General features: G+C 45.2%; 1 protein-coding gene across 1 annotated transcript in view; it reads left to right on the top strand.

Annotated features, from left to right (window-relative positions):
- Positions 1–1,444: 1,444 nt before the first annotated feature.
- The window catches only part of USP9X (ubiquitin specific peptidase 9 X-linked), a 167,276-nt gene continuing 153,009 nt past the window's right edge, over positions 1,445–15,711 (top strand). The window contains exon 1 of the mRNA XM_081808975.1: positions 1,445–1,596. The gene's annotated coding sequence lies outside the window, so the exon portion shown is untranslated. The remainder of the gene's footprint in view (positions 1,597–15,711) is intronic.

Here is a 15,711-nt window from a genome sequence, read left to right as displayed (position 1 = left end):
TGCACTGAAAAGACCTAAAAGAAATGACAACATAATAGCAATAAATACCCAGCATCCAGATTATGGTGACTAAATATAATTTAAAACAAACAAACGCAGAGCTCCTTAGGGAAAGAGCCAATTTCAATTCTGAGGCTGGAATACAAAAGATGAACCTGGAATATCCTAACTAAAAATTAAGGACTACAAGGGTTGTATTAAAGGATTAAGGAACCAACTTTTTAAGGGGTTCTCACTGGCCCAAGATAGAACACTTAAGCATGAAAAAGCATAGTGACTGCAAAGTAGTGTATATATTTATACATCAAATATTTTAGAACTCCATGAGTTCATCCTGATACTAAAAAATAAAACCTTGGGGTGCCTGGGTGGCTCAGTCGGTTAAGCATCTGCCTTTGGCTCAGGTCATGATCCTGGGGTCCTGGGATCGAGCCCCACTTCAGGCTCCCTGCTCCGTGAGGAGTCTGTTTCCCCCAACCCTCTGCCCCCCTCCTCTGCTTGTGCTCTCTCTCTCTTTCAAAAATAAATAAAATCTTAAAAAAAAACAAAAAAACCTCATTGGTCACTTTTTGGAGGCTGCTAGGACACCAATTTATTAATCATAAAATTGATAAAGGAAAAAAAATTAAACACCTATTCTGCCTGACTGTATTTCAGAGCATTCAGAATTGATGAGAAAGTTCTTCATTAAAAAATAATGCAAGCTCTGGGCACCTGGGTGGCTCAGTCGGTTAAGGGTCTGCATTCAGCTCAGGTCATGCTCCCGGGGTCCTGGGATGGAGCCCCACATCCAGCTCCCTGCTCAGCGGGGACCTGCTTCTCCCTCTCCCACTCCCCCTGCTTGTGTTCCCTCTCTGGCCGTCTCTCCGTCAAATAAACAAAATCTTAAAAAAAAAAAGAGATACATTAACAAAAACAATACCTGGATATTGTTTGGGTTTAAATTCAAACAAATTTGAGACAACCAGGAAAATTTGAACACAAACTAAGTATTGGATTATATTAAGGAATTAGTGTTGATTTTATTAGGTGTGATAATGGTACTGTGTTCCTAAAGTCTGTATCCTATTAGACACTTAAGTATTTTATGGGTGAAATTATGTCATTTGCTTTAAAATACTCCGGGGGGGGGAAAGTACGGAGGGAAATAAATGAAGCAAGAAAGCCAAAGTAGTAATAACTCTTAAAGCTAAGTGACAGATGAACTGAGACTCATTAAACTATTCTCTATTTTCCCGCATGTTATTAAGTTTTTCAGCTTCAAACTCACCCTTCTATACTCTACCCTTTGATTCGGGGGGATGGGATGCGACCATCCGCATTCCAGCTCGGCCGGCTGCTTCCTGCTAGACTCTGCCTCTAGGGGGCGATAGAGGGAGACTGCAAGGCGGGAGGAGGACGTAGCAACTTAAACTCCTTTCTGTTCTTCCTTGTTCCCTCCTGTCAGCTTCCTGCTGCTGTCAGCATTCCCCTAGAACATTTCTTCACCGCCGCCCCAGCAGCGCCTTTCGTTGTCTACAGCTGAATCCGGTTTGCAGCTCTCCAGGATTCACAGAACCAGACTCATCCCACCCCCATCAGCAACACCAGCATGAGGTGAGTAGCACCCCCTCCTCGGGGGTCTGGGTCCTAGTTCCATGGAGCCCTTCCTCCAAGCTTCTAAGTTGTAACCATTCCCTTCTCTCTCCTTTGTACCCCAGCCCTGGGGCTGGTAGCCGCTTCCTCCGGTTACTTTCTTTACGATACCTTAGAGTTCTCTTTTCACCACTGGAGTTAGCTCCTTTACAACTTTATGCCTAGTTTACGGGTTTTTTTGTTGTTGTTTGTTTTGTTTTTTAAATAGTAAATCCTGTCTGTTCAAATAACCAAGGCGCTTTCTACCTCCTGGCTCGTCCCTGATGAGAGGTACCCGCACTCCCATCAGTCAGTCCTTGGTTGAGGGCTGCGATCAGGGGGCTCATTCCCCAGCATTTCTGGTCTGCCACATGGGCAGCAAAGGCATCTTCAGCAGCTGAGCAGGTTCCGGTGGCAAGAGAAAGTCCTTGGGCGAAGTAATGCAGGCGCTACCAATTGGAAGTTGCGCCAGTGTGCACTAAAGTGATAAGGTGGGGGCGGCTCGACAATTTCGCTACACAGCCAGATGCCCTTTATAAAACATTAATTTCTAATTACGGAAGCGTTAATTGTCCTTGAAGGACAGTTACGAAGAAAAAAAGCTGAAGTCCTCTCAGTCACCGGCCCCAGTTCTGATTCTCTTGTCTTCCCTCCTACCCAGAGGCAGCCAGTGTTACTGGTTATCATTTACGTGTGCTTTTCTACATATATATGCTGATTAAAACATTTGTGGCGTTATGCGTAGGTTTAAAAGTTGTTTGTTTTTTTTTTTTGCGAAGTATACGTATCTTTTTGCAATTTGCTTTATTCACTAAGCAGTTTGTCTTGGATGTCGTTCATTCCATATGATGACGCATAGACCCACCTCATTCGTTTCCTTTTTTAAAAAAGATTTTTATTTATTTATTTGAGAGAGAGTTGGGGAGGGGGCAGAGGGAGAAGCAGACTCCCCGCTGAGCAGAGAGCCGGACGCAGGGCTGGATCCCAGGATCCTGAGATCATGACCTGAGCCGAAGTCAGACGCTTAACCGTCTGAGCCACCCAGGCGCCCCCCCATCTCGTTCTTTTCACCTGCTGCCTAATATTCCTTATTAGGAGTGTATATGCCATTGTTTATTTCCCTGTTGCCCTGTGTTCACTCTTACCCACATTCTGTGATTAATGTTCATGTCCCTGCATCTTTGTACCTGTTGAGGGGTATTTCTCTAGAGTGGAGACAGAGTAGAAGAAATGCTGGGTCAGAGAGAACGCATATTTACAACTTGCATTAGATGTTAAAAATATGTCCTCCAAAAGGTAGTTGCAATTTACAGGCTGTGATACTGTGATCGGTAATAAGAAATATAAATTTGGCCTCCCTTTCATTTCTGGCATAGAGCTCCTAAAACCCTTGGAATTTCCTAAGTGATGAGAGCAACAAAGGTGTCTTTTGTTATGTTAATGAGTGACATTTGGGCTGCACCTAGGCTGGGGGCTGGTTGCCAGGGGAACCAAGTATGAATAGAGGGTTGGAACTTTCGGTCCCACCCCCTGACCTCCCCGGCGGGGAGAGAGGGCTGGAGGTTGAATCAATCACCAATGGCCAATGATTAAATCGATCATGACTATGTAATGAAGCCTCCCTAAAACCCCAAAGGAGGGGGTTCACAGAGCTTCCAGGTTGTCGAACACGTGGAGTTTCAGGCACAGTGGTGGGCCTGGAGAGGGCATGGAAGCACCTCATCCTTTCCCCAGACCTTGCCCTGTGCACCTCTTCCATCTAGCTGTTTCTGGGTTATATCCTTTTATAATAAACCGGTGACCTAGTAAGTGAGATGTTTCTCCGAGTTGTGTGAGCTGCTCTAGCAAATTAATCGAACCCAAGGAGATGGTCATTGGACCCTCCAATCTATAGCTGGTCAGTCAGAAGCACGGTTAACAGCCTGGGCGTGTGCCTGGCATTTGAAGTTGATGTAGGGTGGCCGGGGGGTAGGGGAACAGTCTTGTCGGACTGAACTCTTAACCTGGGCAGTCTGATGCTGTCTCCGGGTAGGTGGTATCGGAATTGAGTTGAATTCTTGGACTCACTGCTGGTGTCAGGAATTGCTTGGTATTGTGTGGAAGGCCCTTCCCCCAACTTTGGATTTGGGTCCAGGAACCCAAAAGAGTTGGTGGTCAGTGAATTGGGATTTGCTAGACGGTCCCTGGCACACAGAAACACGTGGTTTGGGAAGAGAAAGGATGAAGGGAGGTCGGGTGGGGATGAACCTCTTGATTCCTGGGTGTCCATGTGGTCACGCAAGGAATGAAGCAGCAACTGCTGCCTTCAGTTAACTAAACATGGACCCAACTCCTGGGCAGTTGGAATAAGGAAGTACATACTAATGAGAAAAAGGCAAAATATTCAATCCCTTGGTCATCGTTAACTGTAATAGCTAAACTAAAAGGGAACGCTCAGTTGGACTTTGATGCTAGTCCAAACTCCGAGTTCAGTGAGTCTGAGCTCTGACCATTAGCCTCAAAGCCGCCCCCCAAGGTAAAAGTCACTGTGGGGGAAGGGCGAAGCGAAGAAACTTTTGTAACTAGGGGGCTATAGTGTGCAAGAGTTGTTTTCATTTTGTCTATAAGTATCCTCAGCTTCCTGAGGAAGCCTCACTGAACGGGTTTGGGGGAGTAACTGATTGGGGGCGGTGTCTCTGGTCTGAATGCCCCTGGGTGGAGGAGCGTGTTTGGGTCGATGCCTGACCCACAGATCACTATGGAACAATCGCAGGTGGCTGTTATGTGATCCAGACATTTCCCGAGGGAACAACCAGTCTGGTGGACTGCATAAAAGCCACCCTAAGCCTTGTTAATCCTTAGAAAGGGGACTGTCCTTAACCCCCATGAATGCCGAGTCAAAACACCCCGATGAAGCAGCTGATACGCTTCCTATGCAAGGCATCTGGGACTGGCTTTATGACGACCGAAATATTAACCCGCTCAGTGTGCCCATTACCCAGGTCATGGTAAATGCTGTGGTTGAGGGGGTCCCTTTCTCAGGGGCGCCCCATGTAACCTCATTGTTGCAAAACCAAAAAACAGCTCGGGAATCCTCATCGAATTTGCTGTCTCAGCTTCTCCTCAGGGGTCTTACAGATGCTAATAGAAACCTTAGATTAATTAACAAGCCAATGGGGAAAGTCAAGGGACGCTTCCGGAACTAGGTGGAAATTTTTGAAGTTATTAAGAAATACGGTGAATAAAGTGAGTATCGATAGGAGCGAAGCAAAGAGGAAACAGAAAGAGGACTCGTCCGAGCCGGGTGGAAAGTTTTAGATGATTAGTAAGAAATAGGTGAACTTTTTTTTGTTTGTTTAGTATATATAAGTGGCATAATTTTTTTTTTTTTTTTAAGAAATAGGATGAATAAAACAGACGTTGATGAGGTTAAGACGAAGGCTTTAATACAGTACTACCTAAGGGTGGTTGGGCCAAATGGACCCCTGTTGCTCCTCCAGCATTAAAGGGCCCCAAACAATCCTGCTTTATTTACCCGTTTGGAGAAATTTTACAACCCGGAAGGCAAAAATTACAGTGAAGTACCTGACCAGCAACTGCGTGGGTGAGCAGTTAGGCAGATTAATCAAGATAAAGATTGACAAAAGGGTCAGGGTCCCTTGGCTTGACCCCCTCACTGGGAACCCAAAGCCTTTATAGCACAAGAGTGGGTGAAATGGTCAGAGAAGAGAAGTTTCCCGGACTCCTTGATCTGGGAGTCCCATAAACTTTGGTACCAAGGGAAGCCCTGACTCCTGCCACAATTAAATTGACAGAATGTAAAAACATAGGGTTGATAGGATTACGAAAGTTGGAATGTTGAAGCTGATAACTCTCTAAAGGAATCATGTTAACTTTACTTGAATGTTTTATGGGGATGGATATTAAATGTGGCTGAGGAACACTTCCCTTACCCTATATAACCTGTTGATGAAGTCCTAACGGAGGCTACAGCTAAGAATGTGAGTTGATGGCATCATGGTAAAAGTCTGTAGGAGAATTTGTATGTTTGAATAGACTTTATGGGAAGGGGTTGCGTTTCTTTTACCTGATGGCTAAAAGGCAAAATATTAGGGATTGACAAGGGGTGGACATTGTATCTGACGGGAATACTTCCCCTACCTAGTATCATAACAAAAGGCACGTACATTTGCCCTACGAGCAATAAATATTAGTGGACGTCCTAAATGGGAACCAGTAAGACCCCTGAGCCCACCCATTGGAGGGTGGAAGCTGGAATGCTGGTAAGCCCAATTCTCCCCAATGTAGAGTAGAGTACACTATGTAGAGTGTAGACTGCGGCTTATGGCAAGAGCCTCTGAGCGCCTCCCAGTGACCGCTACTGGGACTTTGGGGAAGAGAATTTTGAAGGGCATTTACTACCTTGCTATGGGATATTAATTGAAGCTGAGGGACATACATCATCTTGAAACCTGAAATACCCGTAATGTCTAGGATGATGTTGGAGAAACACCTTAATAGGGATGGCAGTGCCTGGGGAATGCGAGGAGGAGTTTCCTCAGGAGCAGGGAGCCCCCTTTCCCCTAGGACTGACTCTGGAACTGTGTGAGGAGCTTGCTGGATTCTCTCGTCACTTAGTCAGTGCCCTATAAACAGCTCTCGACTGACGGACAAAGAGCTGCTTGATTTGTGGACAGAAGTTCCACGGGGGTGGGGGTGGGTAGAATGGACAACATCTTGCTTGGAAGGCCTCCATTCTGACTGAAAAAGGTAAAAACCCATCAGCTCAGTGGTCTGAATTGCATGCTGTTTTGCTAGCAGTGATGGAAGAATTGAACCGTGATAAAAAGCCTGTATGTTTGACTTTTTACTGACTAATGGGCAGTGGCCAGTGGCCTGGGCTTCTGGTCAGGCAGGAGTGCAGCAGAAATGTGGCCTATTAAAGGGATGCCCACGCAGGGCATGGCCCTGTGGAGATTTGAGGGGTGCATTAAGGTAGGGCATATCAGTGCCCATCAGAAGAACTCCCTTCCAGGTTCGGAAGGTGGTTGGAACAAACCAGCAGATCTCCCTCTGTGCGCCCTTGAGGTGGCCGCCTGGGTCCATGAGATGAGTGGACACTGGGGGTGTGCAGCAGTGCAGAGATGGGCTGGTTCCAGACCTGTTCCTCTGGCACCTTGTGAGGCACAAAATGTTAGTAAGAATTGTTCTGTTAGCAAAGGAGACAGAGACTACAGATGGCTATGTGGCAGATTCCCTGGTGGGGGCAAGTGAGACTGATGCTGGCAGCCCCCTGGGGGGCTACAGAGGTCCTGACAGCAGGAGTCACTGACTCTAGACTGGCTTTGCATACCCGGTGGGAGGGGCAGATGCCCCAGTGCTGGGAAAGAACCAGAACCGAGGACACGGTGCTACTTTGGACAGCCCATCGGCATTTCTTCAGACCGAGGAATATACTTTATATAGCTGATAATGTCCAACACTGGGCAGGGATATCCTCCTCAGAGTACTAGTTTGTCAGAGAATGTATGGGGTGATTAAACAGTGGTTGTCTAAAGGTGGGGGGTCGAGGTGGGCAAGGGGGAGAGAAACACATGAAGGGGGCTGGTTTACAGGCCTTCACGAGTGTGTGCTCACACTCAGCACGACAGGAGTGTCCCCACTGGATAGATTCCTCTGTTTTTCTGTTGGATCTGGGGAAGAGGGGGTATGGAAGGTGCTAGTAATCTTTCTTTTCCACATTGCCTCAACTTTTTTTTTTTTTTACTTGATGCGGTGGTCACAGGACCCAGGACTACAAGGGCCGGATTCCTAAGCAAGAAACTGCAGCTGTGTATTTTTAACCTTTGTGTCAGAATTCCTAAGGGCCTGATGGGGCAGGATGGGCCTTCACCCCTTCTGGCGAAATTGGGGCTAACAGCGAATTCAGCTGTATGGTCTGGTGGTAAAGATAGCCCACTAGTTCTGCACGTGGGTAACCTTACCTTATCTGACTAGACCTGGACTGAGGGGGAGGGACTTGCTAGACTAGTTTTGCTGCCTGCAATCTACGCCAGCACAGTGGCCAAACCTAATGTCCCTTCCAGAGGTGGGAAGGTTTGGATATAAATGGAGGGAAAGAAAAATAGTAGCTGAGGGGTAAGGGAATGAATACGCGTGTTATATAATGAGGGAAATCCAATATTACATTGACCTCTCCAAAGACGCTCAGAGCGGGAGATGCTGTTACTTCTTAGCTTGAGTATACCAGATGACTGAGCGGGTGAAGCCGAATGTTGCCGAGACCACTCTTGTTTTTGGAACCTGACAGGATCCAGTGGAAGCCTGCAAACCTGAGTGGCCAACCCGCTGGGATCCCGGAGGACTGCTCCTCCTCCATATGATGCTGGACTGGATAGTTATTAATGACTGAATGAGATATCTTTTTGACTTTTATGATTGTTTTGCTATTAGGGATCCGTGTTCGAAGACAAGAGTGGACTGTGATATTGTGGTTTATAATGAGAAATATATTTGGTCTTAGAAGTCCTAAAACCTTTGGAATTTCCTCCTTGTTGAGAGCCTTAAAGGTGTCTTTTGTTATGTTCATGAGTGACTTGGACTGTACCTAAGGAAGGGGGCTGGTTGTCTTGGGAACCAATCTTGTGATTAGAAGGTTGGAAATTTCAGTCCCACCCCTCTGATGGGTGGGGGTGGGGGGGTATTGAATCAATCACCATTGGCCATTGATTTAAACTAAAAGGACAGGGTTCAGAGACCCTCTGGGTTGGTGAGCACATGGAGATGTGGGCAGAGTGGCGTGCCTGGAGAGGGCATGGAAGCTTCTCATCCTTTCCCCAGACCTCTCCCTATGCATCTCTTCCATCTGGCTGTTCCTGAATTATATCTTTTTATAATAAACCAATGATCTAGTAAGTAAAACATTTCTCTGAGTTCTGTGAGCCGCTCCAGCAAATGAACTGAACCCAAGGAGTAGGTCGTTGGAACCTAGCCAGTCAGAAGACAGGTCAACGTAGACTTGCAGCTGGTGTTGGAATTGAGTCACCAAGGAGGGGGTCATTGAACCTCCTATCTATCTATAGCCAGTTGGTCAGAAGCATAAGTAACAACCTGCTTTTGTGACTGGTGTCTGAGGTGAGGGGATGTGTGTGTGTTGGGGAGGGGGGTGGCAGTCTTGTAGGACTGAATCCTTAACCTGTAGAATCTGATATCTTTCCAGGTAGATAGTGTCAGAATTGAGTTGAATTCTCAGGCACCCTGTTGGTGTGTGAGAATTGTTCGTTAGTGTGGGAAACCCTGCCCCCACACATTGGAAATTGTGTTTCAGAATACCTCGAAGACAAGCGACCTAGGAGAGTGCCAATGCTCTTACTACAGGACGCAATATGGCTGCCTTATCCTACATGTCCCATCTGGCTCTGCTCCGGGCTCCTTTAGCAGAAGATAACCCGGGTGAGAGAGCTGTTCACCCTAACCACACCACAAAGCAGCAGGCACCTTCTGCACCCTACTCCCTAAGGGGCCACCAAGGTAGAACTACTGTCATCAAGCTGGAGGTACCAGTACCCTCAGGGAGTCTTCAGAGTGGCTGCAGTGTCTGGTATCCAGCCGAGAGTAGAGTCTCATGGAGACTAGTGGATGGGACTTGTTCCCGAGCCCATGTGACAACCCCTAGTGACTCCTGGAAATAATTAGGTGCATTTTGTGGGGGCTCTGAGGTCCTTGCATGAGCAGGTGGCGGGGCAGTTAGGTTATGTCTAGCTTTTGTTTTATGCAGCCAACAGTGGACCTGGTGCCTGTGGGAGTGGGAGCTGCAGGGAGAAAGCTACAGTGTCTTTCAGTTATCCCGGTGTACCTAGCGCTGGGATCTAGTGATGTCCCTTGTAAATACCTGAAATCTGCAAATATGAACTACCTTGTAGATATCTGAAAAGAAACTTTTTTTCAGGGATAGGAAGGAACCAGCAAGGCCAAGCATCTGAGGTGGGAATGTGCTTTATCTGTTCACGGAATGATAAGGATGCTGGTTGGTATGGAGAACATGAGGGGGGGAGAGAAGGAAAGGATGTGAGAGAGATAATGGTGGGGACTGGAAACTCCCTCCGCTTTCCCAGATGGTTTCCTGCCCAAGGGTTGTTTTAAACCAGGCCAGGTCTTGATTTCTTCGGTGATTCAGTTCCCTTAAAACCTTAGTAGTCCTCTGATCTTTTTGTTTTAGACCTTGCCCACGTTCTCTTCCTAGAGGTGATGGTGGCGTCTCCTTGACGTATTTGTCTCCTTGTTTCTGCGCTGCTCCCTTTGGAAACTAACGGGGGCTCCCTCGATATCATCTCAAACAGCAGGCTTAGATGAGAAGGGCACCACCACCTTCAGTCTGATTTTCGCTTTAGGGCAGAGTCCCCCTGTTTAACTAAGGAGTCTTAGAAGCCTTTGTGTCCACTGCTCAGGCGGTTCCACAGGGTAACACTGAACATGAGGAACGAAATGACAGACCACCGGAGTGGTCAGTCACTGGCTGTGGAAAAAGCCAGTTCTAAGCTACAGCTAAGCAGTTTTATGGAAAGCCATGGAAGCTGGCAGCTGGATCCTAGCGAGGAAGCTAGAAAGGGTTGCCCTCCCCCAAACCAGGGAGATGGATAAGAAACAGCCTTGTTGCGGTCTCCCATAAGATAGGGGCGAGAAGCAACACTGTAGCAGCTCCCTGTCCTTAACTCCCTATGTTCCAGGAGGAATCACAGAGGATTCTGCCATGAGTTGGGTCAGACTGCAGATCCCTTGTTTGTGTGGCCTACGTGGAGATAGGCAGGGTCACTGGACGTCCTGAGGGAGCTGTTCCCCTAGACCTTTGTTACACAAAGCCCTTTTCAGTCTTATTATTTGGGATGCAGAAGCAGTCAGTTTTTCTTTCTTTCTTTCTTTTCTTTTCCAAAGATTTTATTTATTTATTTGACAGAGAGAGACACAGTGAGAGAGGGAACACGAGCAGGGGGAGTGGGAGAGGGAGAAGCAGGCTTCCCGCCGAGCAGGGAGCCCGATGTGGGGCTCGATCCCAGGACCCTGGGATCATGACCTGAGCCTAAGGCAGACACTTAACCACTGAGCCACCCAGGCGTCCCTTTTCTTTTTTTGAAAGATACTGAGATAGAGAGAGCAGAGGGAGAGCGAGAATCTAAAGTAGGCTCCATGCCCAGCGGGGAGTTGGACGTGGGGCTCCCATCTCACGACCCTGAGATCACGACCTGAGCGGAAATCAAGTGTCGGGGGCTCAAGAGCTACCCAGGCTCTCCAGCAGTCAGCTCTTCTAATCTTGCATCCCCAAATTTCTTACTTGATTTCTGCAACTTAATCAGCCCATTCTTACCTGAGCTTTTGTCTTTCTTGTAACACCTTGCTAACTATAGCAAGTAACCATCAATACACACTACTAACATCGCTTTCCACCCTCCTTTCTGAAAGCTGTGGGCTCAGGAGGCACTTAGTGCGACTTCCTTTTATTACGGGTAACATTTGCTGTTTAACAAGACAAGACTCTCCATCTTTTTATCCTCCAGTATCATTTTCCTCCTTGTCCACTGGTTCAAACAACAAAAATTTCTTTATTGCTCATCGTATCATAACTGGTGGGTGAACCGGTCATTGGGACCACCCTCCATGCTGTCATTCAGAAACCCAGGCTGACTGAGGCTTTGCTTTTCTTCAACATGTGGCCACCAAGGTCATCCTTAGGAGTAAGGTTTGGAGCCATTTCTGTTATAGCAAGCTGCAAGGGGAGAAAAGCATACATTAGTATACTTGCGAGGTTTACATGGACAGGCTGGAAATGGTACTTGAAATTTGTTCTCGCATTCCATGTGGCCACACCTAACTGCAAGGGAATCTGGGAAATGTGTGCCCAGGAAGAAGAGGAAAGCATGGAGTAGGTGAGCAGCTAGCAGTCTGTGCCACAGGGTGCTGTGGAATAGTTGTATTGGCAGTGCGGGTGGGGAGAAGTGGCTGAATTCTGGATTTATATAGAAGATAGAGACCTCAGGGGCGCCTGGGTGGCTCAGTCGGTTAAGCGTCTGCCTTGGGCTCAGGTCAGGATCCCAGGGTCCTGAGATCCAGTCCTGCATCGGGCTCCCTGCTCAGCGGGAGGCCTGCTTCTCCCTCTGCCTGCTGTTCCGCCTGCTTGTGCTCTCTCTCTCTCTGACAAATAAATAAAAATAAAACATTAAAAAAAGAAAGAAAGAAAGTAGAGACCTCAGAATTTGTTGACACCAAGGTTTTGGGCCTGAAAAGTTGGAAGAATAGAGTTGCTGTATGCCAATATGGGAAAGGCTATTGAGAACTCCGTTTGAGACGTGTGATTTTGGAGGTATCCACATGGAGACATTAAGTAGGCAGTTGGAGATGCAGGTTTATGGTTCAAAGGAGTGGTCAGGACTGAGTATATAACTGGGGGGGGGGCCCTTGTTACATATATGGTATTTGGAGCTATTAAACAGCACTGACTACAAAACTATATACAATAATACTGAATTTCATTCATTCTACAAAGTACATTTTTTAACCTTAAGATCTTTGAAATTGGAATGTGTCTTACAACACTATATATTATGATTGACAGTGTTTTCTTTGTTAGTATCATTTAGAATGATGTGTCTTGCAACTGATGGCACCCCAGATTCAATGAAATCGTAATAATAAGAGTAAAAATGATGATGCTATTGAGCACTTACTAGTGTGTGTCAGATACCGTGCTAAGCCACTTCCATGATTATCTTTACACGTAGTTACAGGAATATTAAGCGCTCAGATGCAGGGACATGACGGCATGGATCTGAATTGTGGCTCCGAGTTTACAAACCATATGACCTTGGCGAAATGCTTACTCTGTGCCCTAGTTTCCTTATCTCTAAAATGGGATGATAATAGTACATAACTTACAGGTTTATTATGAGGATTAAAGGAATTAATACACGTGTAGTTCTTAGAGCATTGCTTAACAGGATAACTGCTAAATTGTTCACATTATTAACAAAATTAACATTGTTAAAACTGTAGAAAATATATGTATGTATGTAAAAATTCATCAAGCACGAAATCTTGCCATTTACGACGACATGGATCAACTAGAGAGTATTAGGCTAAGTGGAATAAATCAGTCAGAGAAAGACAAATACCATAAGATTTCACTCATATGTGGAATTTAAGAAACAAAACAAACGAGCAAAGGGAAAAAGGCAAACCGAGAAACAGACTCTTAACTATAGAGAACACACTGATGGGTACCAGAAGGGAGGGGTGTGGGGGGTGGGTGACATGGTGATGGGGATTAAGGAGGGCATGAGCACTGGGTGTTGTATAGAATTGCTGAATCACTGTATTGTACACCTGAAACTAATATAACACTATATGTTAACTAAGTGGAATTTAAATAAAAACTTAAAGAGAAAAGACCAATGTTTCAAGCAAAAAAAATTCATCAAGCGGGCGCCTGGGTGGCTCAGATGGTTAGGCGTCTGCCTTCGGCTCAGGTCATGATCCCAGGGTCCTGGGATCGAGTCCCACATCGGGCTCCCAGCTCAGCGGGAAGCCTGCTTCTCCCTCTGACCCTCTCCCCTCTCATGCTGTTTCTCTCTCGCTCGCTCTCTAAAAAATAAATAAATAAAATCTTTAAAAAAAAAAAATTCATCAAGCTATACTCTTTAATGCATTTTACCAACATTACTGTGTATATTTTATACTTCAGTAAAAGAAGAAAACAAACAGAAAAGTCTGGAGAAAAAGAGATCATCTGTCTTCTAAATAAGAAAAAAAAAGTTATGTGTGTGGAATGATACTCATTGAAGTATTACTATTTTTTTTTCTTAAAGATTTTATTTATGTGACAGAGAGAGCAGGAGAGCACAAGCAGTGGGAGCAGCAGAGGGAGAGGGAGAAGCAGGCTACCGGCTGAGCAGGGAGCCTGACGCCGGGCTCGATCCCAGGACCCTGGGATCATGACCTGAGCCGAAGGCAGATGCTTAACCAACTGAGCCACCCAGGTGCCCCTCACTGAAGTATTTTTGTCTGAAATTAATATCGTTGCTCCAGCTTTCCTTACGTTAGTGTCAGCACAGTACATTTTTTATGGTCCTTTTACTTTTAATTTATCTGTGTCTTTCTATTTAGAGTGGGTTTCTTGGGGCACCTGGGTAGCTCAGTTGGTTAAGCGACTGCCTTGATCCGACTCTTGATCTTGGCCCAGGTCTTGATCTCAGGGTCGTGAGTCCAAGCCCTGCATTGGGTTCCATGCTGGGTGTGGAAGCTACTTTAAAAAAAAAAAAAAAAAAAAAAGTGGGTTACTTATAGACAACAAATAGTTGGGTCTTGTTTTTTTTAATCCACTCTGACAGTTTCTTTTACTTGGTGTGTTTATTTTTTATTTATTTATTTATTTTTAGATTTTATTTTATTATGTTAATCACCATACATTATATCATTAGTTTTTGATTAGTGTTCCATGATTCATTGTTTGCGTATAACACCCAGTGCTCCATGCAGTATGTGCCCTCTTTAATACCCATCACCAGGCTAACCCATACCCCCACCCCCCTCCGCTCTAGAACCCTCAGTTTGTTTCTCAGAGTCCATAGTCTCTCATGGTTCGTGTACTTGGTGTATTTAAACCATTGATATTTACTGATCTAGTTGGATTAATAGTTGCCATATTTTTTCCTATTTTCCATTCACAGTCCTCATTCTTTGGTTTTTGGTTTTCGCCTTCCACCCTTTTTCTTTTTCTTTTCTTTTTTTTTTTTTTGGAATGAGGCATAATTGACATACTATATTATTCTCAGGTGTGCAACATGATTCGCTATTTGTATATATTGTGAAATGATCACCACAATGAATCCAGCCAACATCCATCACTATACATAGTTAATTTTTTTCCTGTGATGAGAACTTTTAAGATTTACTCCCTTAAGGGTGCCTGGGTGGCTCAGTTGTCCTTAAGCATCTGCCTTCAGCTCGGGTCATGGTCCCAGGGTCCTGGGATCGAGCCCCACATCGGGCTCCCTGCTCAGCGGGGGGTCTGCTTCTCCCTCTCCCACTCCCCCTGCTTGTGTTGCCTCTCTCGCTGTGTCTCTCTCCCGTCAAATAAATAAAATCTTTAAAAAAAAAAAAGATTGATTCTCTTAGCAACATTCAAATATCCAATATAGTATTATTAGCTATAATCTTCATGCTGTAAACTGTGTCCCCATGACTTATTTATTTTATAACTGAAGTTTATACCTTTTGACACCCTTCACCCATTTTGTCCAGCCCCTCCACCCCCTGACCTCCCAACAATCACCAATCTATTCTCTGTATCTATGGGCTTGGTTTTTTGTTTTTTTTTTTTAAGATTCCACATATAACTGAGATCATATGGTATTTATCTTTTTCTGTCTAACTTGTTTCACTTATGCCCTCAAGGTCCATCCATGATGTTGTCACAAAATGGCAAGATTTCATTCTTTTTTTTTTCCTTAAAGATTTTATTTATTTATTTGAGAGAGCATGGGAGGAGGGGCAGAGGAAGAAACAGACTCCCTGCTGAGCAGGGAGCCTGACACTGGGCTCAATCCCAGGACCCCAGGATCATGACCTGAACTGAAGGCAGACGCTTAACGACTGAGCCACCCAGGCACCCCAATTTCATTCTTTTTTATGGCTGAATAATACTCCTGTGTGTGTGTGTGTGTGTCTGTCTGTCTGTCTGTGTGTCTCATTTTCTTTATTCATCCATTGATGGACACTTAGGTTGTTTCCATATCTTGGCTATTGTAAATAATGCTGCAGTGAACATGGGAGTGCTGTATTCTCTGGTTTTAACTGAACATTTTGTGTGAGTCTGTTCTCTTTCCTCTCTTTGCATATCAATTATACTTCTTTTTTTAGTGGTTGCCCTAGAGTGGGCAAATACACTTTTATAACTAGTCCATATCCACTTTCAAGTAACACTCTATCACTTCATGGAGAGTGCACATACCTTATAACAGAATATTCCCAGTTCCTCCCTTCTGTTCCTTATGATGATATTGCTGTCATTTATATCACTTATCTGTAAGCTTATTTTTTTTTTTGTTTTGTTTTTGTTTTTTTTTTTTG

Source organism: Leptonychotes weddellii, chromosome X, assembly GCF_054177405.1.
Source record: "Leptonychotes weddellii isolate Sample4059 chromosome X, ASM5417740v2, whole genome shotgun sequence".
Taxonomy (NCBI): domain Eukaryota; kingdom Metazoa; phylum Chordata; class Mammalia; order Carnivora; family Phocidae; genus Leptonychotes; species Leptonychotes weddellii.
Note: the sequence above shows the minus strand (reverse complement) of the source record. Positions and strands in the feature narration are given on the sequence as shown.